At 35.9% G+C, this 14,789-nt stretch overlaps 1 protein-coding gene across 4 annotated transcripts in view; it reads right to left on the reverse strand.

Annotated features, from left to right (window-relative positions):
• LOC142323942 (uncharacterized) overlaps positions 1-14,789 on the reverse strand; it is a 43,534-nt gene that overhangs the window by 27,768 nt on the left and 977 nt on the right. Inside the window, exon 1 of one of the 4 annotated variants that reach the window (XM_075364337.1) lies at positions 6,193-6,324. The exons of the other annotated variants lie outside the window; for them this stretch is intronic. The gene's annotated coding sequence lies outside the window, so the exon portion shown is untranslated. Of the gene's footprint in view, positions 1-6,192; positions 6,325-14,789 lie in introns of those variants that run through there. 4 annotated transcript variants of the gene reach the window in all.

Genomic DNA, 14,789 nt, shown 5'->3' on the forward strand with positions numbered 1-14,789 from the left:
CCAGGTAGTGAAGTTACCTTTCTACCAGTACTGCTGGAGCAGCACACCTTATGAGGTGAAGACAAGACTGAAGACGGTGTTGAAGCGACACCAGGAGTATTTTCCAGCATTCCCTTGCAACCGACACGGTCAACAGTACATGAGATTCAACTTCGGGAAGGAAGCCGGCCGTTTCCCTCCGGTGGTCATTGTTAAAAAGAAGAAATCTTCACTACGTTTTTGTGAAGGCTTTCACCGACTGAACGAAATCACTGAAGATGTAGATTCACTACTGCTACTGATCTATGAAACTATTAGACTTGGGAAGCGCTCGCGTCTTCTCGACAATCGACCTTAAAAGTGGCTATTGGCAGACACCCCTGGAAGAATCAAACGGTTTACAGCCTTTTCAGTTCCAGATGGCGGCCGATACCAGTTCCGAATAATGCCGTTTGGCTCGAAAAATGCACCCAGCATATTCCAGCATCTTATGAAGAACGTTCTCACTGGCCTCCTCCGCCAGTGCTGACTGGTCTACCTGGACGTCATTGTTTACAGCAGTAGCTGGGAAGAACACTTACGCCCCCTAGATTTGGTGCTGGAACGCCTACAACTTTACTATCTGACATGCTCTTTGGAGAAATGCTAATTTGGCGGAGAAGAGGTATCATTTTTGGGCCATAAAATATACCCACGGGTAATATTCCGGAGAAGCAACACCTACGGACCATCACAAGATTCCCGGGTCAAGAAAAGACCTGCAGAAGTTTTTCGGCACTTATAACTGGCTGCGAAAATATATAGAAAGATTTTCACAACTTTCTGCGCCGCTGACTGACCTGCTGCGGGGAAAACACTGGAAATGGAAAGACACTGCAGAGCTAGCAAGTTTCCGTCGCTGTGTGCTCTTTGTGGAGAGAGGGCACAAATGAGACGGCTGTCCCAAGAAGAATGAGGGATCGAATTGTCAATTATAAGAAACTGTGCAAAGGGACTAAGTACTCTTCGGACAGTAAGGACTGTGCGTCTTACTTAAGAGCTGTCGAGATGGTCATGGTTAATTTCGGACAGTTGAATGCTCAGGGTGCTTACATTGCGCAGATTGAATTAGGTGAGGTTGGAGAAGTAAAGGTTCTCTATCATGCACATTAATTCTATTATTTCTAAACCTTTCACACCATTTTCGGACGCTTCTTTTTTGTCATATTATCACCGTACACAGCAACCAACTTCCTATGAATTTTAGCCAGCTTAACGTTTTGATGGTTTAAAAAACGTATGACCACGTATTTCACAATTCGCGGCAACATCGATTTTCCTATTCATTTTATAACGTAACAACTCACACGTAATCAAAGACAGTACAACGCGACAACTTACAGAAAATGCAGAGTGTGCATTACTAGCGTGGCCATGAATGACATAGGTTCGCCAAACTTAAAGAGACAAACTTCCCAGCGATCTTTACTTTAGAGATCTCCCTTGTAGTTAAAAAGTGATTTTTTAGTCCTGTACCCAATTTTAAATGTAATTTAAGAAAGGGAAATTTAGGTGGAATAAAATAATGTATTTGTTACTTACAAAAGAGATTTAATAAAAAGCTATTACATAATTGTTAAAGAATATGCTCAAAATCCCCACCCCTTGCGGTTACACACGCACGGATCTTTTCAACATATTAGCAGAAACCTTTTTAAGAGTTCAATTGGAAATATTTCTGATTAAGTCTGTAATATTGACTTAAAGTTCATCAATAGTGTGAGGATTGTTTTTGAAGGCTAATATAGCCTCACAAAAAGTAGTCAGGAGATGTGAAATCTGGGGACCTTGGAGGCCATAAGCCCTTGCTAATTATTCGATCATCAAAAAACTCTCGCAGAAAATGCATGGTTTCTCGAGACGTGTGGCATGTAGCGGCGTCTTGCTAAAACCAGCAATACCGTTCTTGAGGTAACAGGAGGGATACAAATTGGCGCACAATATTCCTGTATACTTCACCATTTACTGTCTGTTCGAAGAATACGGGTCCGACTCTACGATGACGAGATATCGCACACCTCACACCAATTTTTTCAGGATGGAAAGATTTGTCTTGTAAAGCGTTAGGATTTTCAACCGCCCAAATTCGACTGTTCACATAACCATCGAGATGGATCCAAGCTTCATCACTAAAGAACACTGTGTTTAAAAATTCGATTCCGTTATCGTTTACGAGAAACCTAAACCAACGGCAATATTGCAATCGCTTGTTTAAATCTGGAGGCTGAAGCTCTTGGACTAATCGTACACGATACGGATACAATTTCAATTTTTTAGCAGCTTTCTGAACACTCGAATATGACAAACTAACTCGCGTGGAAAGTTTTCGTAAACTTTTCCGTGGAGAATTGAGCAATCTTGTTTTCACAAGTTCTCTAAAACGTCATCTGTCAAGCGAGTTGGTCGATCACTACGTTTTCTGTCGCAAACACTACCTGTCTCTCGAAATCGGTTTGCTAGCCTAGAAATTGACATTTTTTCTGGCGGAGGAACACCAACAAATTTAATTTGAAATGATTCTTTTACACTCGCGTACGATTTCGTAGCAAAATATTGTTCAAGAATGAAAACTCGTTCTATGGTAAAAGACATTCTGTTCGTAACAGGACCGGAAAAGGCACAAAACTTTACATATCTCAAGGAGAATCAACTCACACTGCCGTATCTATACCGGTTGAGTAGCGCTACCAACTTCGTCCCTCGCGAATTGCTTACCGCTCAAAAATTCTTTCAATTTCCCAAACAAATGATATTCAGAAGGAGCTAAGTCTGGACTATATGGTGGGTACTCATAAATTTCCCACCCAAATGTTCTCTGTAAATCACGTGTCGGACCCGCAACATGTGGACGTACATTATCGTGCAGCAGGGCAACGCCGTCGGTCAGGCGCCCACGTCGCTGATTGTGAATGGCGCGCCGTAACTTACGTAGAGATTTGCAGTAGATTTCTGCATTTATAGTCGTTCCACATGGCATGAAATCAATCAGCAGTATACCAAACCTATCCCAGACCATCAGTTTGCGTCCAGGTGACTGTGGCATGACCCTTTCTTAGAAAAAAATTACGAGACATTAACAATTGGGTAACAGGACTAAAAATCACCCTGTAGTAAATAAAAGTTAGATGAATTACATCTACAGTTACATTATAAATAAAATAATACTGTCATATTTCAGGATCATTTAAGGACATTTGTCTCTTAAAACTCTTCCGCCTTTCATAAACCATAACATTATGATTCAACATACAGATGATTAAGGATGGAGATACAGAAATGTATTCATGAAAGTAAAAGACAGATGAACAGCTACCAAAGGATTATACAATTGTGATAATACTTATACTGAAGAACTGTAATCCAAATATAGGTAAGCAATGACCTGTTCAATTTCACACCAAGCAGTCTGGATATGTTATTCATTAAACCAAACAACTAAAATCTAATTATCTTATAGTAAAATATAATTCCAGTATACAGGAATCCTTTGATTTACGCGATTAATTCATTCCAGAAAATTGTTGCGTAAATCAAAACTGTTTTCTCAAAAAAGGTGTAAAGTACAGTATAGTATCTGGACGTGTACATATTTAGTAGGCTATATTCGTAATTCTTTTCGCAGGCAAAAGACGCAGAAGTTTTAGACGATTTGACTAAACATGCTTTATTTAATAGAATATAAATCGAATTCAATACAATAAATATGATTACATACAGTACAGTATTGTAGAAACAAAGTAAAAAATATAAGAATAATAAACTACAAAAGAAAAATCATATTACAGTACAGTATTATTAAAAAAATAGTTACCTTACAATAAACGTACATAGGCCTAAATACAATAAGGAATATTAAAAAAAAAACTTGTGATTTAGTTCAGCTTTGGTTTCTTAAAATAACTGTGTTCAGTTTACTCTGCTTTATTGATAGTTGCAACTGATCTAGCACCATCTTGTAGCATATCGTATTACCTAAGTCCATTTACAACTTTCGTAATTCGTTCTCGATCAGGATCATTTTCAGTTACATAATTACAAATTTTTTCGATGAATCATAATTCCTCCTGTAATCCTTTTACTGTTAATTGTGGCTGTGAAATGGAGGATGAGGTTGAAGGTTCACCATTGTCGATTTTTGATGGCCCTGCTACCCGAATTGTCATCTAGTAGCTCATTTGGCAACTCGGCTAGTGCTAACAAGTCTTCATTTCCTAAAAGTTGTTTATCTTCTTCCACTAGTTCATTTATATCTTCAGCATTAACTTCCACCCCTATACTGCTGGCAAGTTGCACATCTTCATTTTTAATAGTACCTGTAATTTCTTGTCCATCGAATGCAGTTTGATCTTGATACAGCTTGTAACATACTCCACACATAATACTCTCTTCGATTTCTTTCAAAGCTTCGTCAACATTCCGTACAGAAAGAAGGATGTTATATATTTTTTCCAGAACGTTCGAAAATTACAGATCTCATTGCTTGAACTGTTAGTCGCAGAAACCACCTCAGAAATTTTTTTTTTTTTTTAAGATAGTAAGCCTTGAATGTGGCTGGCTATCAGTTCTTGACTAAATGGCTTGTGATGTATTTGCAGGCATATAAACTACTTTTACATGTGAATTAATTGCTTCCAATTCCTCGGAGCTTGGATATTCAGGAGCGTAATCGAGCAATAGAACGACTTTGTGTGCGATATTTTTTCCTGTACAAAAATCTTTGAGTTGCAGACTAAAACAATTCTTAAATAGGTCAAAAAAAAAAAAATGCGCCTCGTTACCCATGCTTTTTGGTTGGATGTCCAATACACGGGTACAGATTGTTTGTTAATTCCTTTAAAATCATGGGGATTTTCTAAGTGATATACAAGCAACGGTTTTAGTTTAGAGTTACCCTTCGCTTTTCCTCCAAGTAAAAGTGTGAATCGATCTTTAGATAATTTAAAATCGGGCATATGGCGTTCTTATTTTGCGATAAAAGTACGTTTAGACATCTTTTTCCAAAAAATTGCCGTTTCGCCAACATTAAATAGTAGCTGTGACGTGTATCCTCCTTCTTTCATGATAATTTGTAAATCTTTTTCAGTTTTTCGACTTCTTCATTTGCACTGGCTGCTCCACCTTGGATCAAAATTTTATGCAGGTTTGAAAGTTTTTTTAAATTTTCAAACCATCCTGTGCTTGCATTGAATGGGTTGATATCTTCAGCATTGTATTTAAGTCTTAATAGTTCATGCAAACTTAACGCTCTTTCACGAATCATGGGAATACGACGTTGAGTACAATCTTCTATGAAAATATTCAATAGTTTTTCAAGTTCAACTATTTTTTAAAGGAGATCATAAATAAGACATTCGTGAAGTCTGAAGAGGACTAGCATTTTTTCCAGAAATCATAATTGTATCCTTATTTTAATTATCCTTATTATTATTGAACGAATTGTTGATTCGACAAGGCCAACATAATTTGCGATATCAATGTTACGTAAAACATCATGATGTTTTTTATCATCTCCAACTTTGCCTCAAGAGTGTTAGTTTTCCTTTTCTTTCCCATAGTATAAGGTCAGACATAGTTAAAAACACGAAAAATAAAAAGATAATACGTAAATAATTCACAATAAAATTCTAAAATATCTCGCACAATAAATTACAATATTGCATGTAGTGTAGCCTTTGCATTACGCCCTGAACACAGATCGATCAGAATACTTATATACTACACGGTAATATAACTAAGATAGAATAAGGCAACTCAACATATTCTCTGAACAGCTAATTGACTGTGATCATTAAAATGTCTATATACCAAACACTTAAGTGTTACCAACCTAATATACTTCCGTATGCTATTATTGAAAGGGAAAACCTGTTTCATTGTTTATCGCATTACACGTCCGTGTAGTGCATGTATAAGTCATATATGTCATATTGCACGTATAAGTCCGTGTAAATTGTTTACCGAAAATCCTTTTTAAGAATCCTTTCACGAATATTATTTTACACCTTATGTACAGTAATTCTGATTGCGTTAATTCAAAACCAGATCCGCGTTAAGTCAAGGGGCAGTGTTATAAAATCAACCGTGCAAATTCAAAATCGCATTAAACCAAAGGATTACTGTATAGAAGGCTAAAAAATAATGCTTCAAAACACTTTTCTTTTTTTACCAACATACTTCATGTTCTCGATTTTCTCTAGAAGAGGATTTGAGGAGAAACACAGATAAGTGTAATGTTAAGAATTTTCCCAGTAAAAAAGTTCAGCTTAGTGGTCTTGATTGCGCTCCCGGTAATTTGATATCCAACAAAAATAAAAATATTAAATTTGACCGTTTGGAATTAAATACTGATTTGGTTACTGCACACACTAAAAACAAAAAGAGGGCTCGTTCTGTTAGCAGTTCAAACCTTCAATCACTACTGCTGATATAAAAAATTAGTGTAAAGATCTTAATTTAGCTTTTTTTAAATATACTGAATTAAAACCTAAATTTGCTACTTACAATTTATTCCATGTTATGTCAATGATTCGAAATTTATGAAGATTAATAACCCGGATCTATGGGCTGAGGGTATTCTTACTGCCCCTATCTTTGATACATTTAATAATGTTTTAAATGATAGTTTGCCGGCCAGAGAAGGATGGCTTTCTTATCGAATCATAAGACTAGTTTAATGCTATTATATCAAAATGTTTGAGGCTTCAGAACTATATCGGACAAGCTTTTTGTATCTCTAGCGAGATATGACTTCAATGTTCAATGTCCTTACGACATGGTTCAATGATATTCATTGTGATGCAGATTTCTTCCCTGAATCATATAAGATCTACCGTTTGGATAGAGATTATGCAGTTTCAGACTGTAAGCGGGTAGTGGATCCCATTTAGTCACTGTGTATGTTCGGCGGACTGACCTAGAACTTTCACTTGAGATTGTTTCCAAGTACAACTTTCTTAAGTTTCCAACATCTGGAATGAAGAGCCTTCTAATTGGTGTCCATTATTTTTCTCCAGCTGTTCAACCTGCTGTGATGCAACAGTATTTTGCATCTACTACACTAGTATTCCACAACATCTATTTATATGCAAAACGAAGGGCTGGATTAACATTTAACCTCGTCGATACCTTAATCTCTCTTTTGTTGATCTTGAATCTCAGATGGCTCGACATGATAGCTAACAACTGAATCTCAATTTTACCATTTGTTGAAACAGCTCCATCTAAAAGTGTAGTTCACCCTGATAAGTTTCATCCTCCATTTTCTGCTTTTATTAAGAAATCTGAATTTCTTTACTACTGTGAACAATGTCCAACATAATTTTAGCAGGAGTGACTTTCTAGGCCTGTATTCTGATGTGGCAGAAACTGATTTGTCTGGAGTTCTCCTGAGTTGTTCTCTTGATCAAGCTGTCAATAAATTTATCAGGTCATTTTTGATGCTATAGATGGATATGTATCCTTTTGTTTGCTGTCATCCTTCCAGATTTTCTCCTTGGTTTTCTGCTGATTTCTGTTAATTTTACTGATTAATAAGAAAAACAAGGCTCATTGATGGTATAAACACTCTGGTCTTTTGTCTGATTACAATGCTTTGTGAGCTTTGTAAAAGGTAAAAATTGCTCTCTGACAAGATAAACTATATCAGGCTCATTATTGTGAGATTAATTTTAATGATAAACTTACTTGGTTTTGGAGAATATATTATCCACATATTATCAAAGGAGTTAGTCTGTTGATCGCTCCTGCCCTTAACTCCATTTGCAATTGGAGTTTGCAATCCAGTATTTTTTCTTCCCTTAGGAAGAAGGCAACTGTCATACCTATTCCTAAACCTGGTCCATGTATAATAAATAATTTTTGTCCTATCTCCATATTAAGCTCTTTTTTCCAAAATCATAGAAAAAATAGTCTGTTTCCATTTTTACTGTCATATCCAACCACTTACACCAATCATCTACACGAATTTATGGAGAACTGCTTGACAACATTTAACCTCAACCCCTTTCTTGACTTCATGGGGTGACTTCATTTTTAGAGGGGCAAGGTCAGGTAGATGCTACCTACTTTGATTTCCAAAAGGTGTTCAACAAGATGCCCTAATATACTTCTTTGTAAACTGAGACATTATGGTTTAAGCGAAAGCCTGATTTTTTGGATTGCCTCAAACCTTTAAGGAAGATTTTCTATTCACTATGCAGGTGTGACGTCTTCTCATGAGTTCGTTGCTTCTTTTGAAGTTCCTCAGGACTCTCTAATTTGGGTCGCTTTTTTTAATTTTTATGAATGATGTGTCGGTGGTTATCTAAGATGTCATTGAAATTTATGCAAATGATCTAAGATTTATCATTCAGTCTCTTCTGAGCACAACCATCTTCTGATACAGAATAATATTAATGCTGTTTACAACTGAGCATAGGTTAACAAAATGCCTTCAACTTTGAATAACATCCTTCAAGTTCAATTCTCCAGAAAAACCAATCTTTCTCATCAAGTTTACTCCATTGGTGGTGAGCCTATAGAATTGAACAGAGTAAATGATCTCGGAGTCTTATTATACACCAAGCTTTATTTAAAAGGTCATATGGATGAAATTGTTAGTAAGGTGAAGCGCAACCTTGGGCTGATTAAATGGCTTGCAAGACCATTTCAAAATCCAAACTCTTGTCTGACATTTAACAAATTTTAACTCGGAGTCAACTGGAATATTCCACTACCACCTGGAACAGACAACATACACTGCAGAAATGATACAGTGTTCTGGATAATTTCTTACATTAAGCATCTCTGATACGTGTCAGCGGTTGGATTTGCCATCCTTGTACAGTAAAAGAAATTTTTTCACTTTGTTCTTTTTTATAAAAATATTCATGGCCTTAATACTATTCCTGGCAGTGTCTCAATCAGAACTCCAATAACTAATGTTAGAAATTTCTTTCCATTTAGTCTGCAGCTAAAAATTATATTTCTGCCTTCCACAGCATGGTCACTTCAGAATATCTGAAAAATGAGATTGACTTCTTCCAGTTTTTCAAACAATAAATGCAGGATTTGAAGATGATTCTATAAGTTTAACCTGGAAATGATTTTAGATTGACTAAAGTCATTATTATTGTTGCTGTTGTTAGCAACTGTTATCTAATCAGTTAGAAATTTAACTGTTTTTTATTTTAATGATCAACTTGATCATCCTCCCTACAGCCCAGACCTATGGCCCTAGCATTATATGCTTTTGTTTGCCACTGTTTTATAATTATTAATACAGCACATATGGCTTCTGCTGTTTTGCTGTATTAAATAAATAAAAATTATTATTATTAATATGCAAGGTATATGAATTTCTTTGTTAAGAACTGTTTTACTAAAAACTAGTAGAGAAGCAAATATAGAATAATAATTTTTAATGTTTCAAAAATGAGATAAATACATACAACAACAGAAAAATACCCCTTATACTCTCAATGGAGGAACTAGTTTAATGGTTAATAGTTAAGTTGATAATTTCAATATGCCACAAAATTATGAGAATGAGTTAGGGGTTTTCTATAAAGAAACCTATACTACTACCAGGAAAACAAACAATCTGTTTTATTATACGAGGGTAAATCAAATATAAACGGGATTTTATTTTTTATTTTTTTTAAAATTTATTTCTTGAAAAATAAAAGGCAAATATAATTTATTTTTCTACATGGTTTCCTGCTTTAGAAATACATTTTTCCCAACGAGAAGGAAGGTCTTTTATCGCAGCATCGTAGAATGAAGCTGGCTGCGTCAAGAGCCAATTGCACACGAATCCCTTCATGACCTTGTCATCTTCAAATCATTGCCCTCCTACAGCTTCTTTAAGCGGCCCACAAATGAAAATCGCAGGACGATAGGTCTGGGCTGTAGGGAGGATAATCAAGTTGAGTCCAGTGCATTTCTTCTAGTTTTGAAACCGTTAGAGAGCTGCAGTATGGGGCCTGGCACTGTCGTGGTGAAGATGGCCTCTCAAATCAGTTGGTCTCATCTTTTGCGGCAATATGCAGCACTCACCTCGTAGTACTAAGCTGCACTGATTGTGCGTCGCTCATGCAAAATATCTATGAGCAAGATACCTCGCCGGTCAAAAAAAAGGTTGAAAGAAACTTGCTGGCTGACAGTCGAGACTTGGCTTTCACAAGGGATGTCGCCCCTTTCCTTTTCGCCGCCACTCCATACTAGCTTATTTCGACTAGGGAATGTAGTGGTAGACCTACGTTTCGTCGCAGGTGATGATCCCAAAAAATGCATCACCTTCTTTCACAATTTCTGATACTCTCACCCGTCGATCGTCTTGAAGAATGTCTCGAACCACGTGAATGCTTTCATCTATAATGCTGCTCCAAGGGCGGCGATCATGTTCTTGATTTTCCACTCTTTCTCTTCCTTCCTTGAACTCTTTATGCCGGGCAAACACACGACAATGTTTGGTCCTCGAACTGAACAGTCAATCTCCGAAAAATTTTCATCGCTTGAACTCCTTGACGAGCAAGAAATTTTATAATTATGCATTGCGCAGTGGAGGGGTGCACCTGTTGCACTGGTTGGGAGTGTGGAATGGTCGGCTCTCCCCACTCCTAATACCCCACCCAGGCATACTAGAAGCGCGGGCCCATTCCTACCAACCGTAGACGCTCGGGAACAAAAAATTGCATTTATATTTGAACTGATCAGCTGATAAACACAGAAACATTGACTAGTAACGTGCTGCTCCCGTGCTTGTTAACGCTACACTTCTGTGAAAGTTAGGTGAGGATGGGTTCTAATAGAAGGGAATAATACTCCTTTTTGGGGGATTATCTGCTTGTTTCACAAGTCCCTCAAAGATTACATTATTTCTTTCCTGTCATCTACTTTTTTCCCTTTTCTTTGATTTCTTATTAATTTTAATAAAATTCTTTCTTATTACTGGATGTTTGATTTTGACCAAATACCAACTGACATTGATTTTTGAATATCTTACCAAACCCAACTGCAGTGCATTAGCTTCAGTTTTAGCACGTCAGGCCTTAATATATACATAAAATATACCGTTACTCTAACCTCAAGCTGGTCTACATTACCTAAAATTTCCAAGCTACTATATGCAGCAATATAATTAATTAATTATTTTAGGTTAGAAGAAAAAACCATAAAATGGTTATGAAAATTTATTAAAATCATTGCACATATTTGAATAAATTATAAATAGTTTCCATAAACAAACATTCAGCAAAGTAAGTTTTGTTATAAAAAGAAAAAGATATTCCAAATAACATGTAATAAAAACATATAAATAGCAAGTTTATGCCTTGAGTTTTACCTTTCTATTTATATATATATATATATATTACATTTACTTGATTATTCCGAAAATTGTTTTTAAGTAGTATCTACTATTACGTTATCATTGATCATAATTGTCAATAATTTACATCGGTGTACATATATGGTATACATTGATCATGTATATTTTTACCTCATGTGTTTCTAACTGAAAAGATTAATATGAGATTTTATCACATCTGATGTGATATGTTATAATTAATTGTGTATATTGTGCCCCTCAGATCAAATGAATCAAGGTTTTACCATGGTTTCCCTTGATCCATGCTGACAAATGTTGGGATAGTTCCTTTTTTTATACATGTAGTATCATAACTACCCCATTCCTGAGGTGGAGGAACCCCATTTACGGGCGCCTAAGCAGTATCGGGCTCACTAACAGGTTCTGCCAGTTATAACCAAGGGTGTATGTATACCTGTGCACAACTGACTAAACCTCCACCCCTGGCTTCCCACCTTCCTGGTAGTGCTTATAAAAGCATTTCATCAGAAGAAGAGGAAATCGCCTGCACACACAATCATAATAAACCAACAGGATGTCACACACCACAAAAACAACACCACTGGAAACAACACATACAGCACGTCAAATACATCACCGAAAACATCACACAAGAATCATGCAGAAAACAGGACAAAGCTTCTAACATCCACAACACCCACATCTCTACTAAACCTCTTCGTATTAGCCTCTTCATGGCATGCTGCTGCTCCAGTACAGTGTCCCTCTAAGCCAAACCTGACACATTTTGCAGTACTCTTGCACTCCGCAGCGCAGTGCCCCTCACCACCGCAGTAGAAGCACGCAGCCAACCTACCAGCAACTTTGCAGTTTCTGGCTGTATGGTCAAACTCCAACCATCGATAACACTTCATAGGTAATCTAAAACATCTACTCTGCATGACAAGAGCCCTATATTGACCCTTCTTCGCACTAGTGATAAGACGATCGGCGCAGGAAGTCGACACATCGCCACTGTAGTTTCTCCGAAACCAGGTCTGACGATCACTTGAAGATCTGGCATTTCCTGACCACAGGCCTCAGACAGCCCTTGTTGGACTTCAGCCGGCTGTATGCCGCTCTCCATGTCTCGCACCCGGAGAACAGCCATCCTGGTCTTAGTGAGTACCTTTCCCTCCTTAATAGTATTTGTCAATAACTGCTTTAATTTACATTTACATAACCTACTATCTTGCCTTCGTATGGCCTCTTCCAACCACAACCACCACCTACTTACAACATATTAAATTGTAAACTAAATATTGAAAAAGTCTGCCAACTTTCTAAATATACATTTCCATCCTTTTCACTGTGTTTCTTACAGCAGTTTTCAATTTGTGTCTGGAATATTCAATACAGCTTTTTCACCTAGTGAGCTTCAGTTGTTTCTTACAGACTTTTTCTTTGAAATAACCCCTAAAGAAAAAAATCTGGCAGTGTCAAATCTGGATATTTTGGTAGAATATATATACAATCACCAAAGTTTTGTTAATGGAAGTTGTTCTTGAATTTGCGCAGGGTAATGTTGCGCCTTCATGTAGAAACAAACAGTATCAATCTTCATTTTCCAAAAGTACAATGAACTGCAATAAAATATTCTGATATCGTTACGCATTAACGGTGTACACAAAGAAAATAGGACCGATGTTTTTTGATATTACACACCACACACCCATCATCTGAGGTGCAATGGTTTTGCATGATACATGTGGTGATTCTCATAAATCCTATTGTTTTGACTTTATATGGCTATCCTTATGACAAATCACAACAGAAAATGGCACACCATTCTTAAAACATCCCTTACAAGGCTTACTAGGGGAAATGAGGAGTACTATAACCATACCAAAGTTTATGTTTTATTTATACTGAAGTGAATACGTGAGTGCAAAACAAAGTTTATTGTTTGTATTCAAAACAAACAATTTACAAATTTAAACTATCTAAACGTTAAAATGTAACATTTTATTTTTACAACAAAGTAATGTGAAAAAATGTTAGAACAAAAAGGAATATGTCAAGATGTAACTACGTTAACATAATATAATATTAATAAATATGTCATAAATAGTAAAATATGGTAATTCTGAGAAATTACTTGATCAACTTTAAGCTTTTTCATGCTTTAATATGCCACAGTAGATATATTTAGCATCAGAGAACACAAGGTCTAAATGTTGGAAAGCAGGTGACCCATGCAAGGTCAAAATCCACACCATGTAATCAGTACTTCAATGAATGAGCAATCAATCTTGCAAGTTATGGCTACCTGTTAAGATGCTTACGGGTTCTGTGGAGACAGATTAGGGTTAAAATTTGAGTTCTGTGGAGAGAGGTTAGGGTTTTGGTTAGAGTTGAACATTAAGGTTACTACAGCTTTGTGGAGTGGTAAAGTACCACGGTATGGTATAAAACACCATCTTCTGGGATACTAGACCAAATTTATATTTAAATTTTACTATAGTCACTATAGAGAGAGATTACACCACATGTTAAATTTTACTATAGTCACTATAGAGAGAGATTACACCACATGTTCCAAGCTATTAGTCCTGTGTTATGATGGATAATCATCTTACAGAGTCCAACTTTGACAACTAAACACTTAATATAAGTTGATCTCCCTTTTTCTCTCATTAACATAATCATATGTTGGTTTGAAAAAAATTTAAAGTTGATCAAGTAATTGCTATATTGTAATGACATTTGTGGTCAAAAATTTTAAAACGAATAGTATAACCGAGCAGTGTCTCAATCTCCTGTAATGTGAAATATATGTCAACACATTTTCTAGAGGCCTCAAGATTGGCGTGGAAATAGTAAAGTGGTCTCCAGCTGTCTCCTAAAGTTAGACATTAGATTCCATGCTGATCAAAGTTAAGCTCTCAGTACACAGATTTTTTCATCATAGAGATTATGTATGTACTATATACAGACACTGAAATAAATTAGCTCTATTCTGTATTCTATTTTACTATGAAATAATATGTTATAAAACATATCTCATTAAAGTTTACTCTTCATGTATGCATTATGTGAAATTATACTAATTTAATAAATAAAAATTAACACCAACAGTTACTATTATGCTATATAAATTACAAAAATAATGTTAAAGTACTTTTGCCAAGCCAATAAAATTATACCAAATTTCATTTTAACGATAAATTGAGAATTAAAATTACTTGAATTAATCATACAAACTGATTAAATAATCACACAGTTAAAATTAAAATAATCAAAAGGAAATTTCATTATTGTTTTGTGACAAACATTTATATATAGCGCAATTATTCACATAGAAACAATAAGTATGTTTTTCTTAACAGGTGGAAGCTAACATTTAGAAATATAAGGTGAAAATATTCAGTGGGAACATATTGACTCACTGTTATTGAAGCCAATTCTTACTTTATCAGCCTGC

This window comes from Lycorma delicatula, chromosome 4 (genome assembly GCF_047948215.1).
Source record: "Lycorma delicatula isolate Av1 chromosome 4, ASM4794821v1, whole genome shotgun sequence".
NCBI classification, from domain to species: domain Eukaryota; kingdom Metazoa; phylum Arthropoda; class Insecta; order Hemiptera; family Fulgoridae; genus Lycorma; species Lycorma delicatula.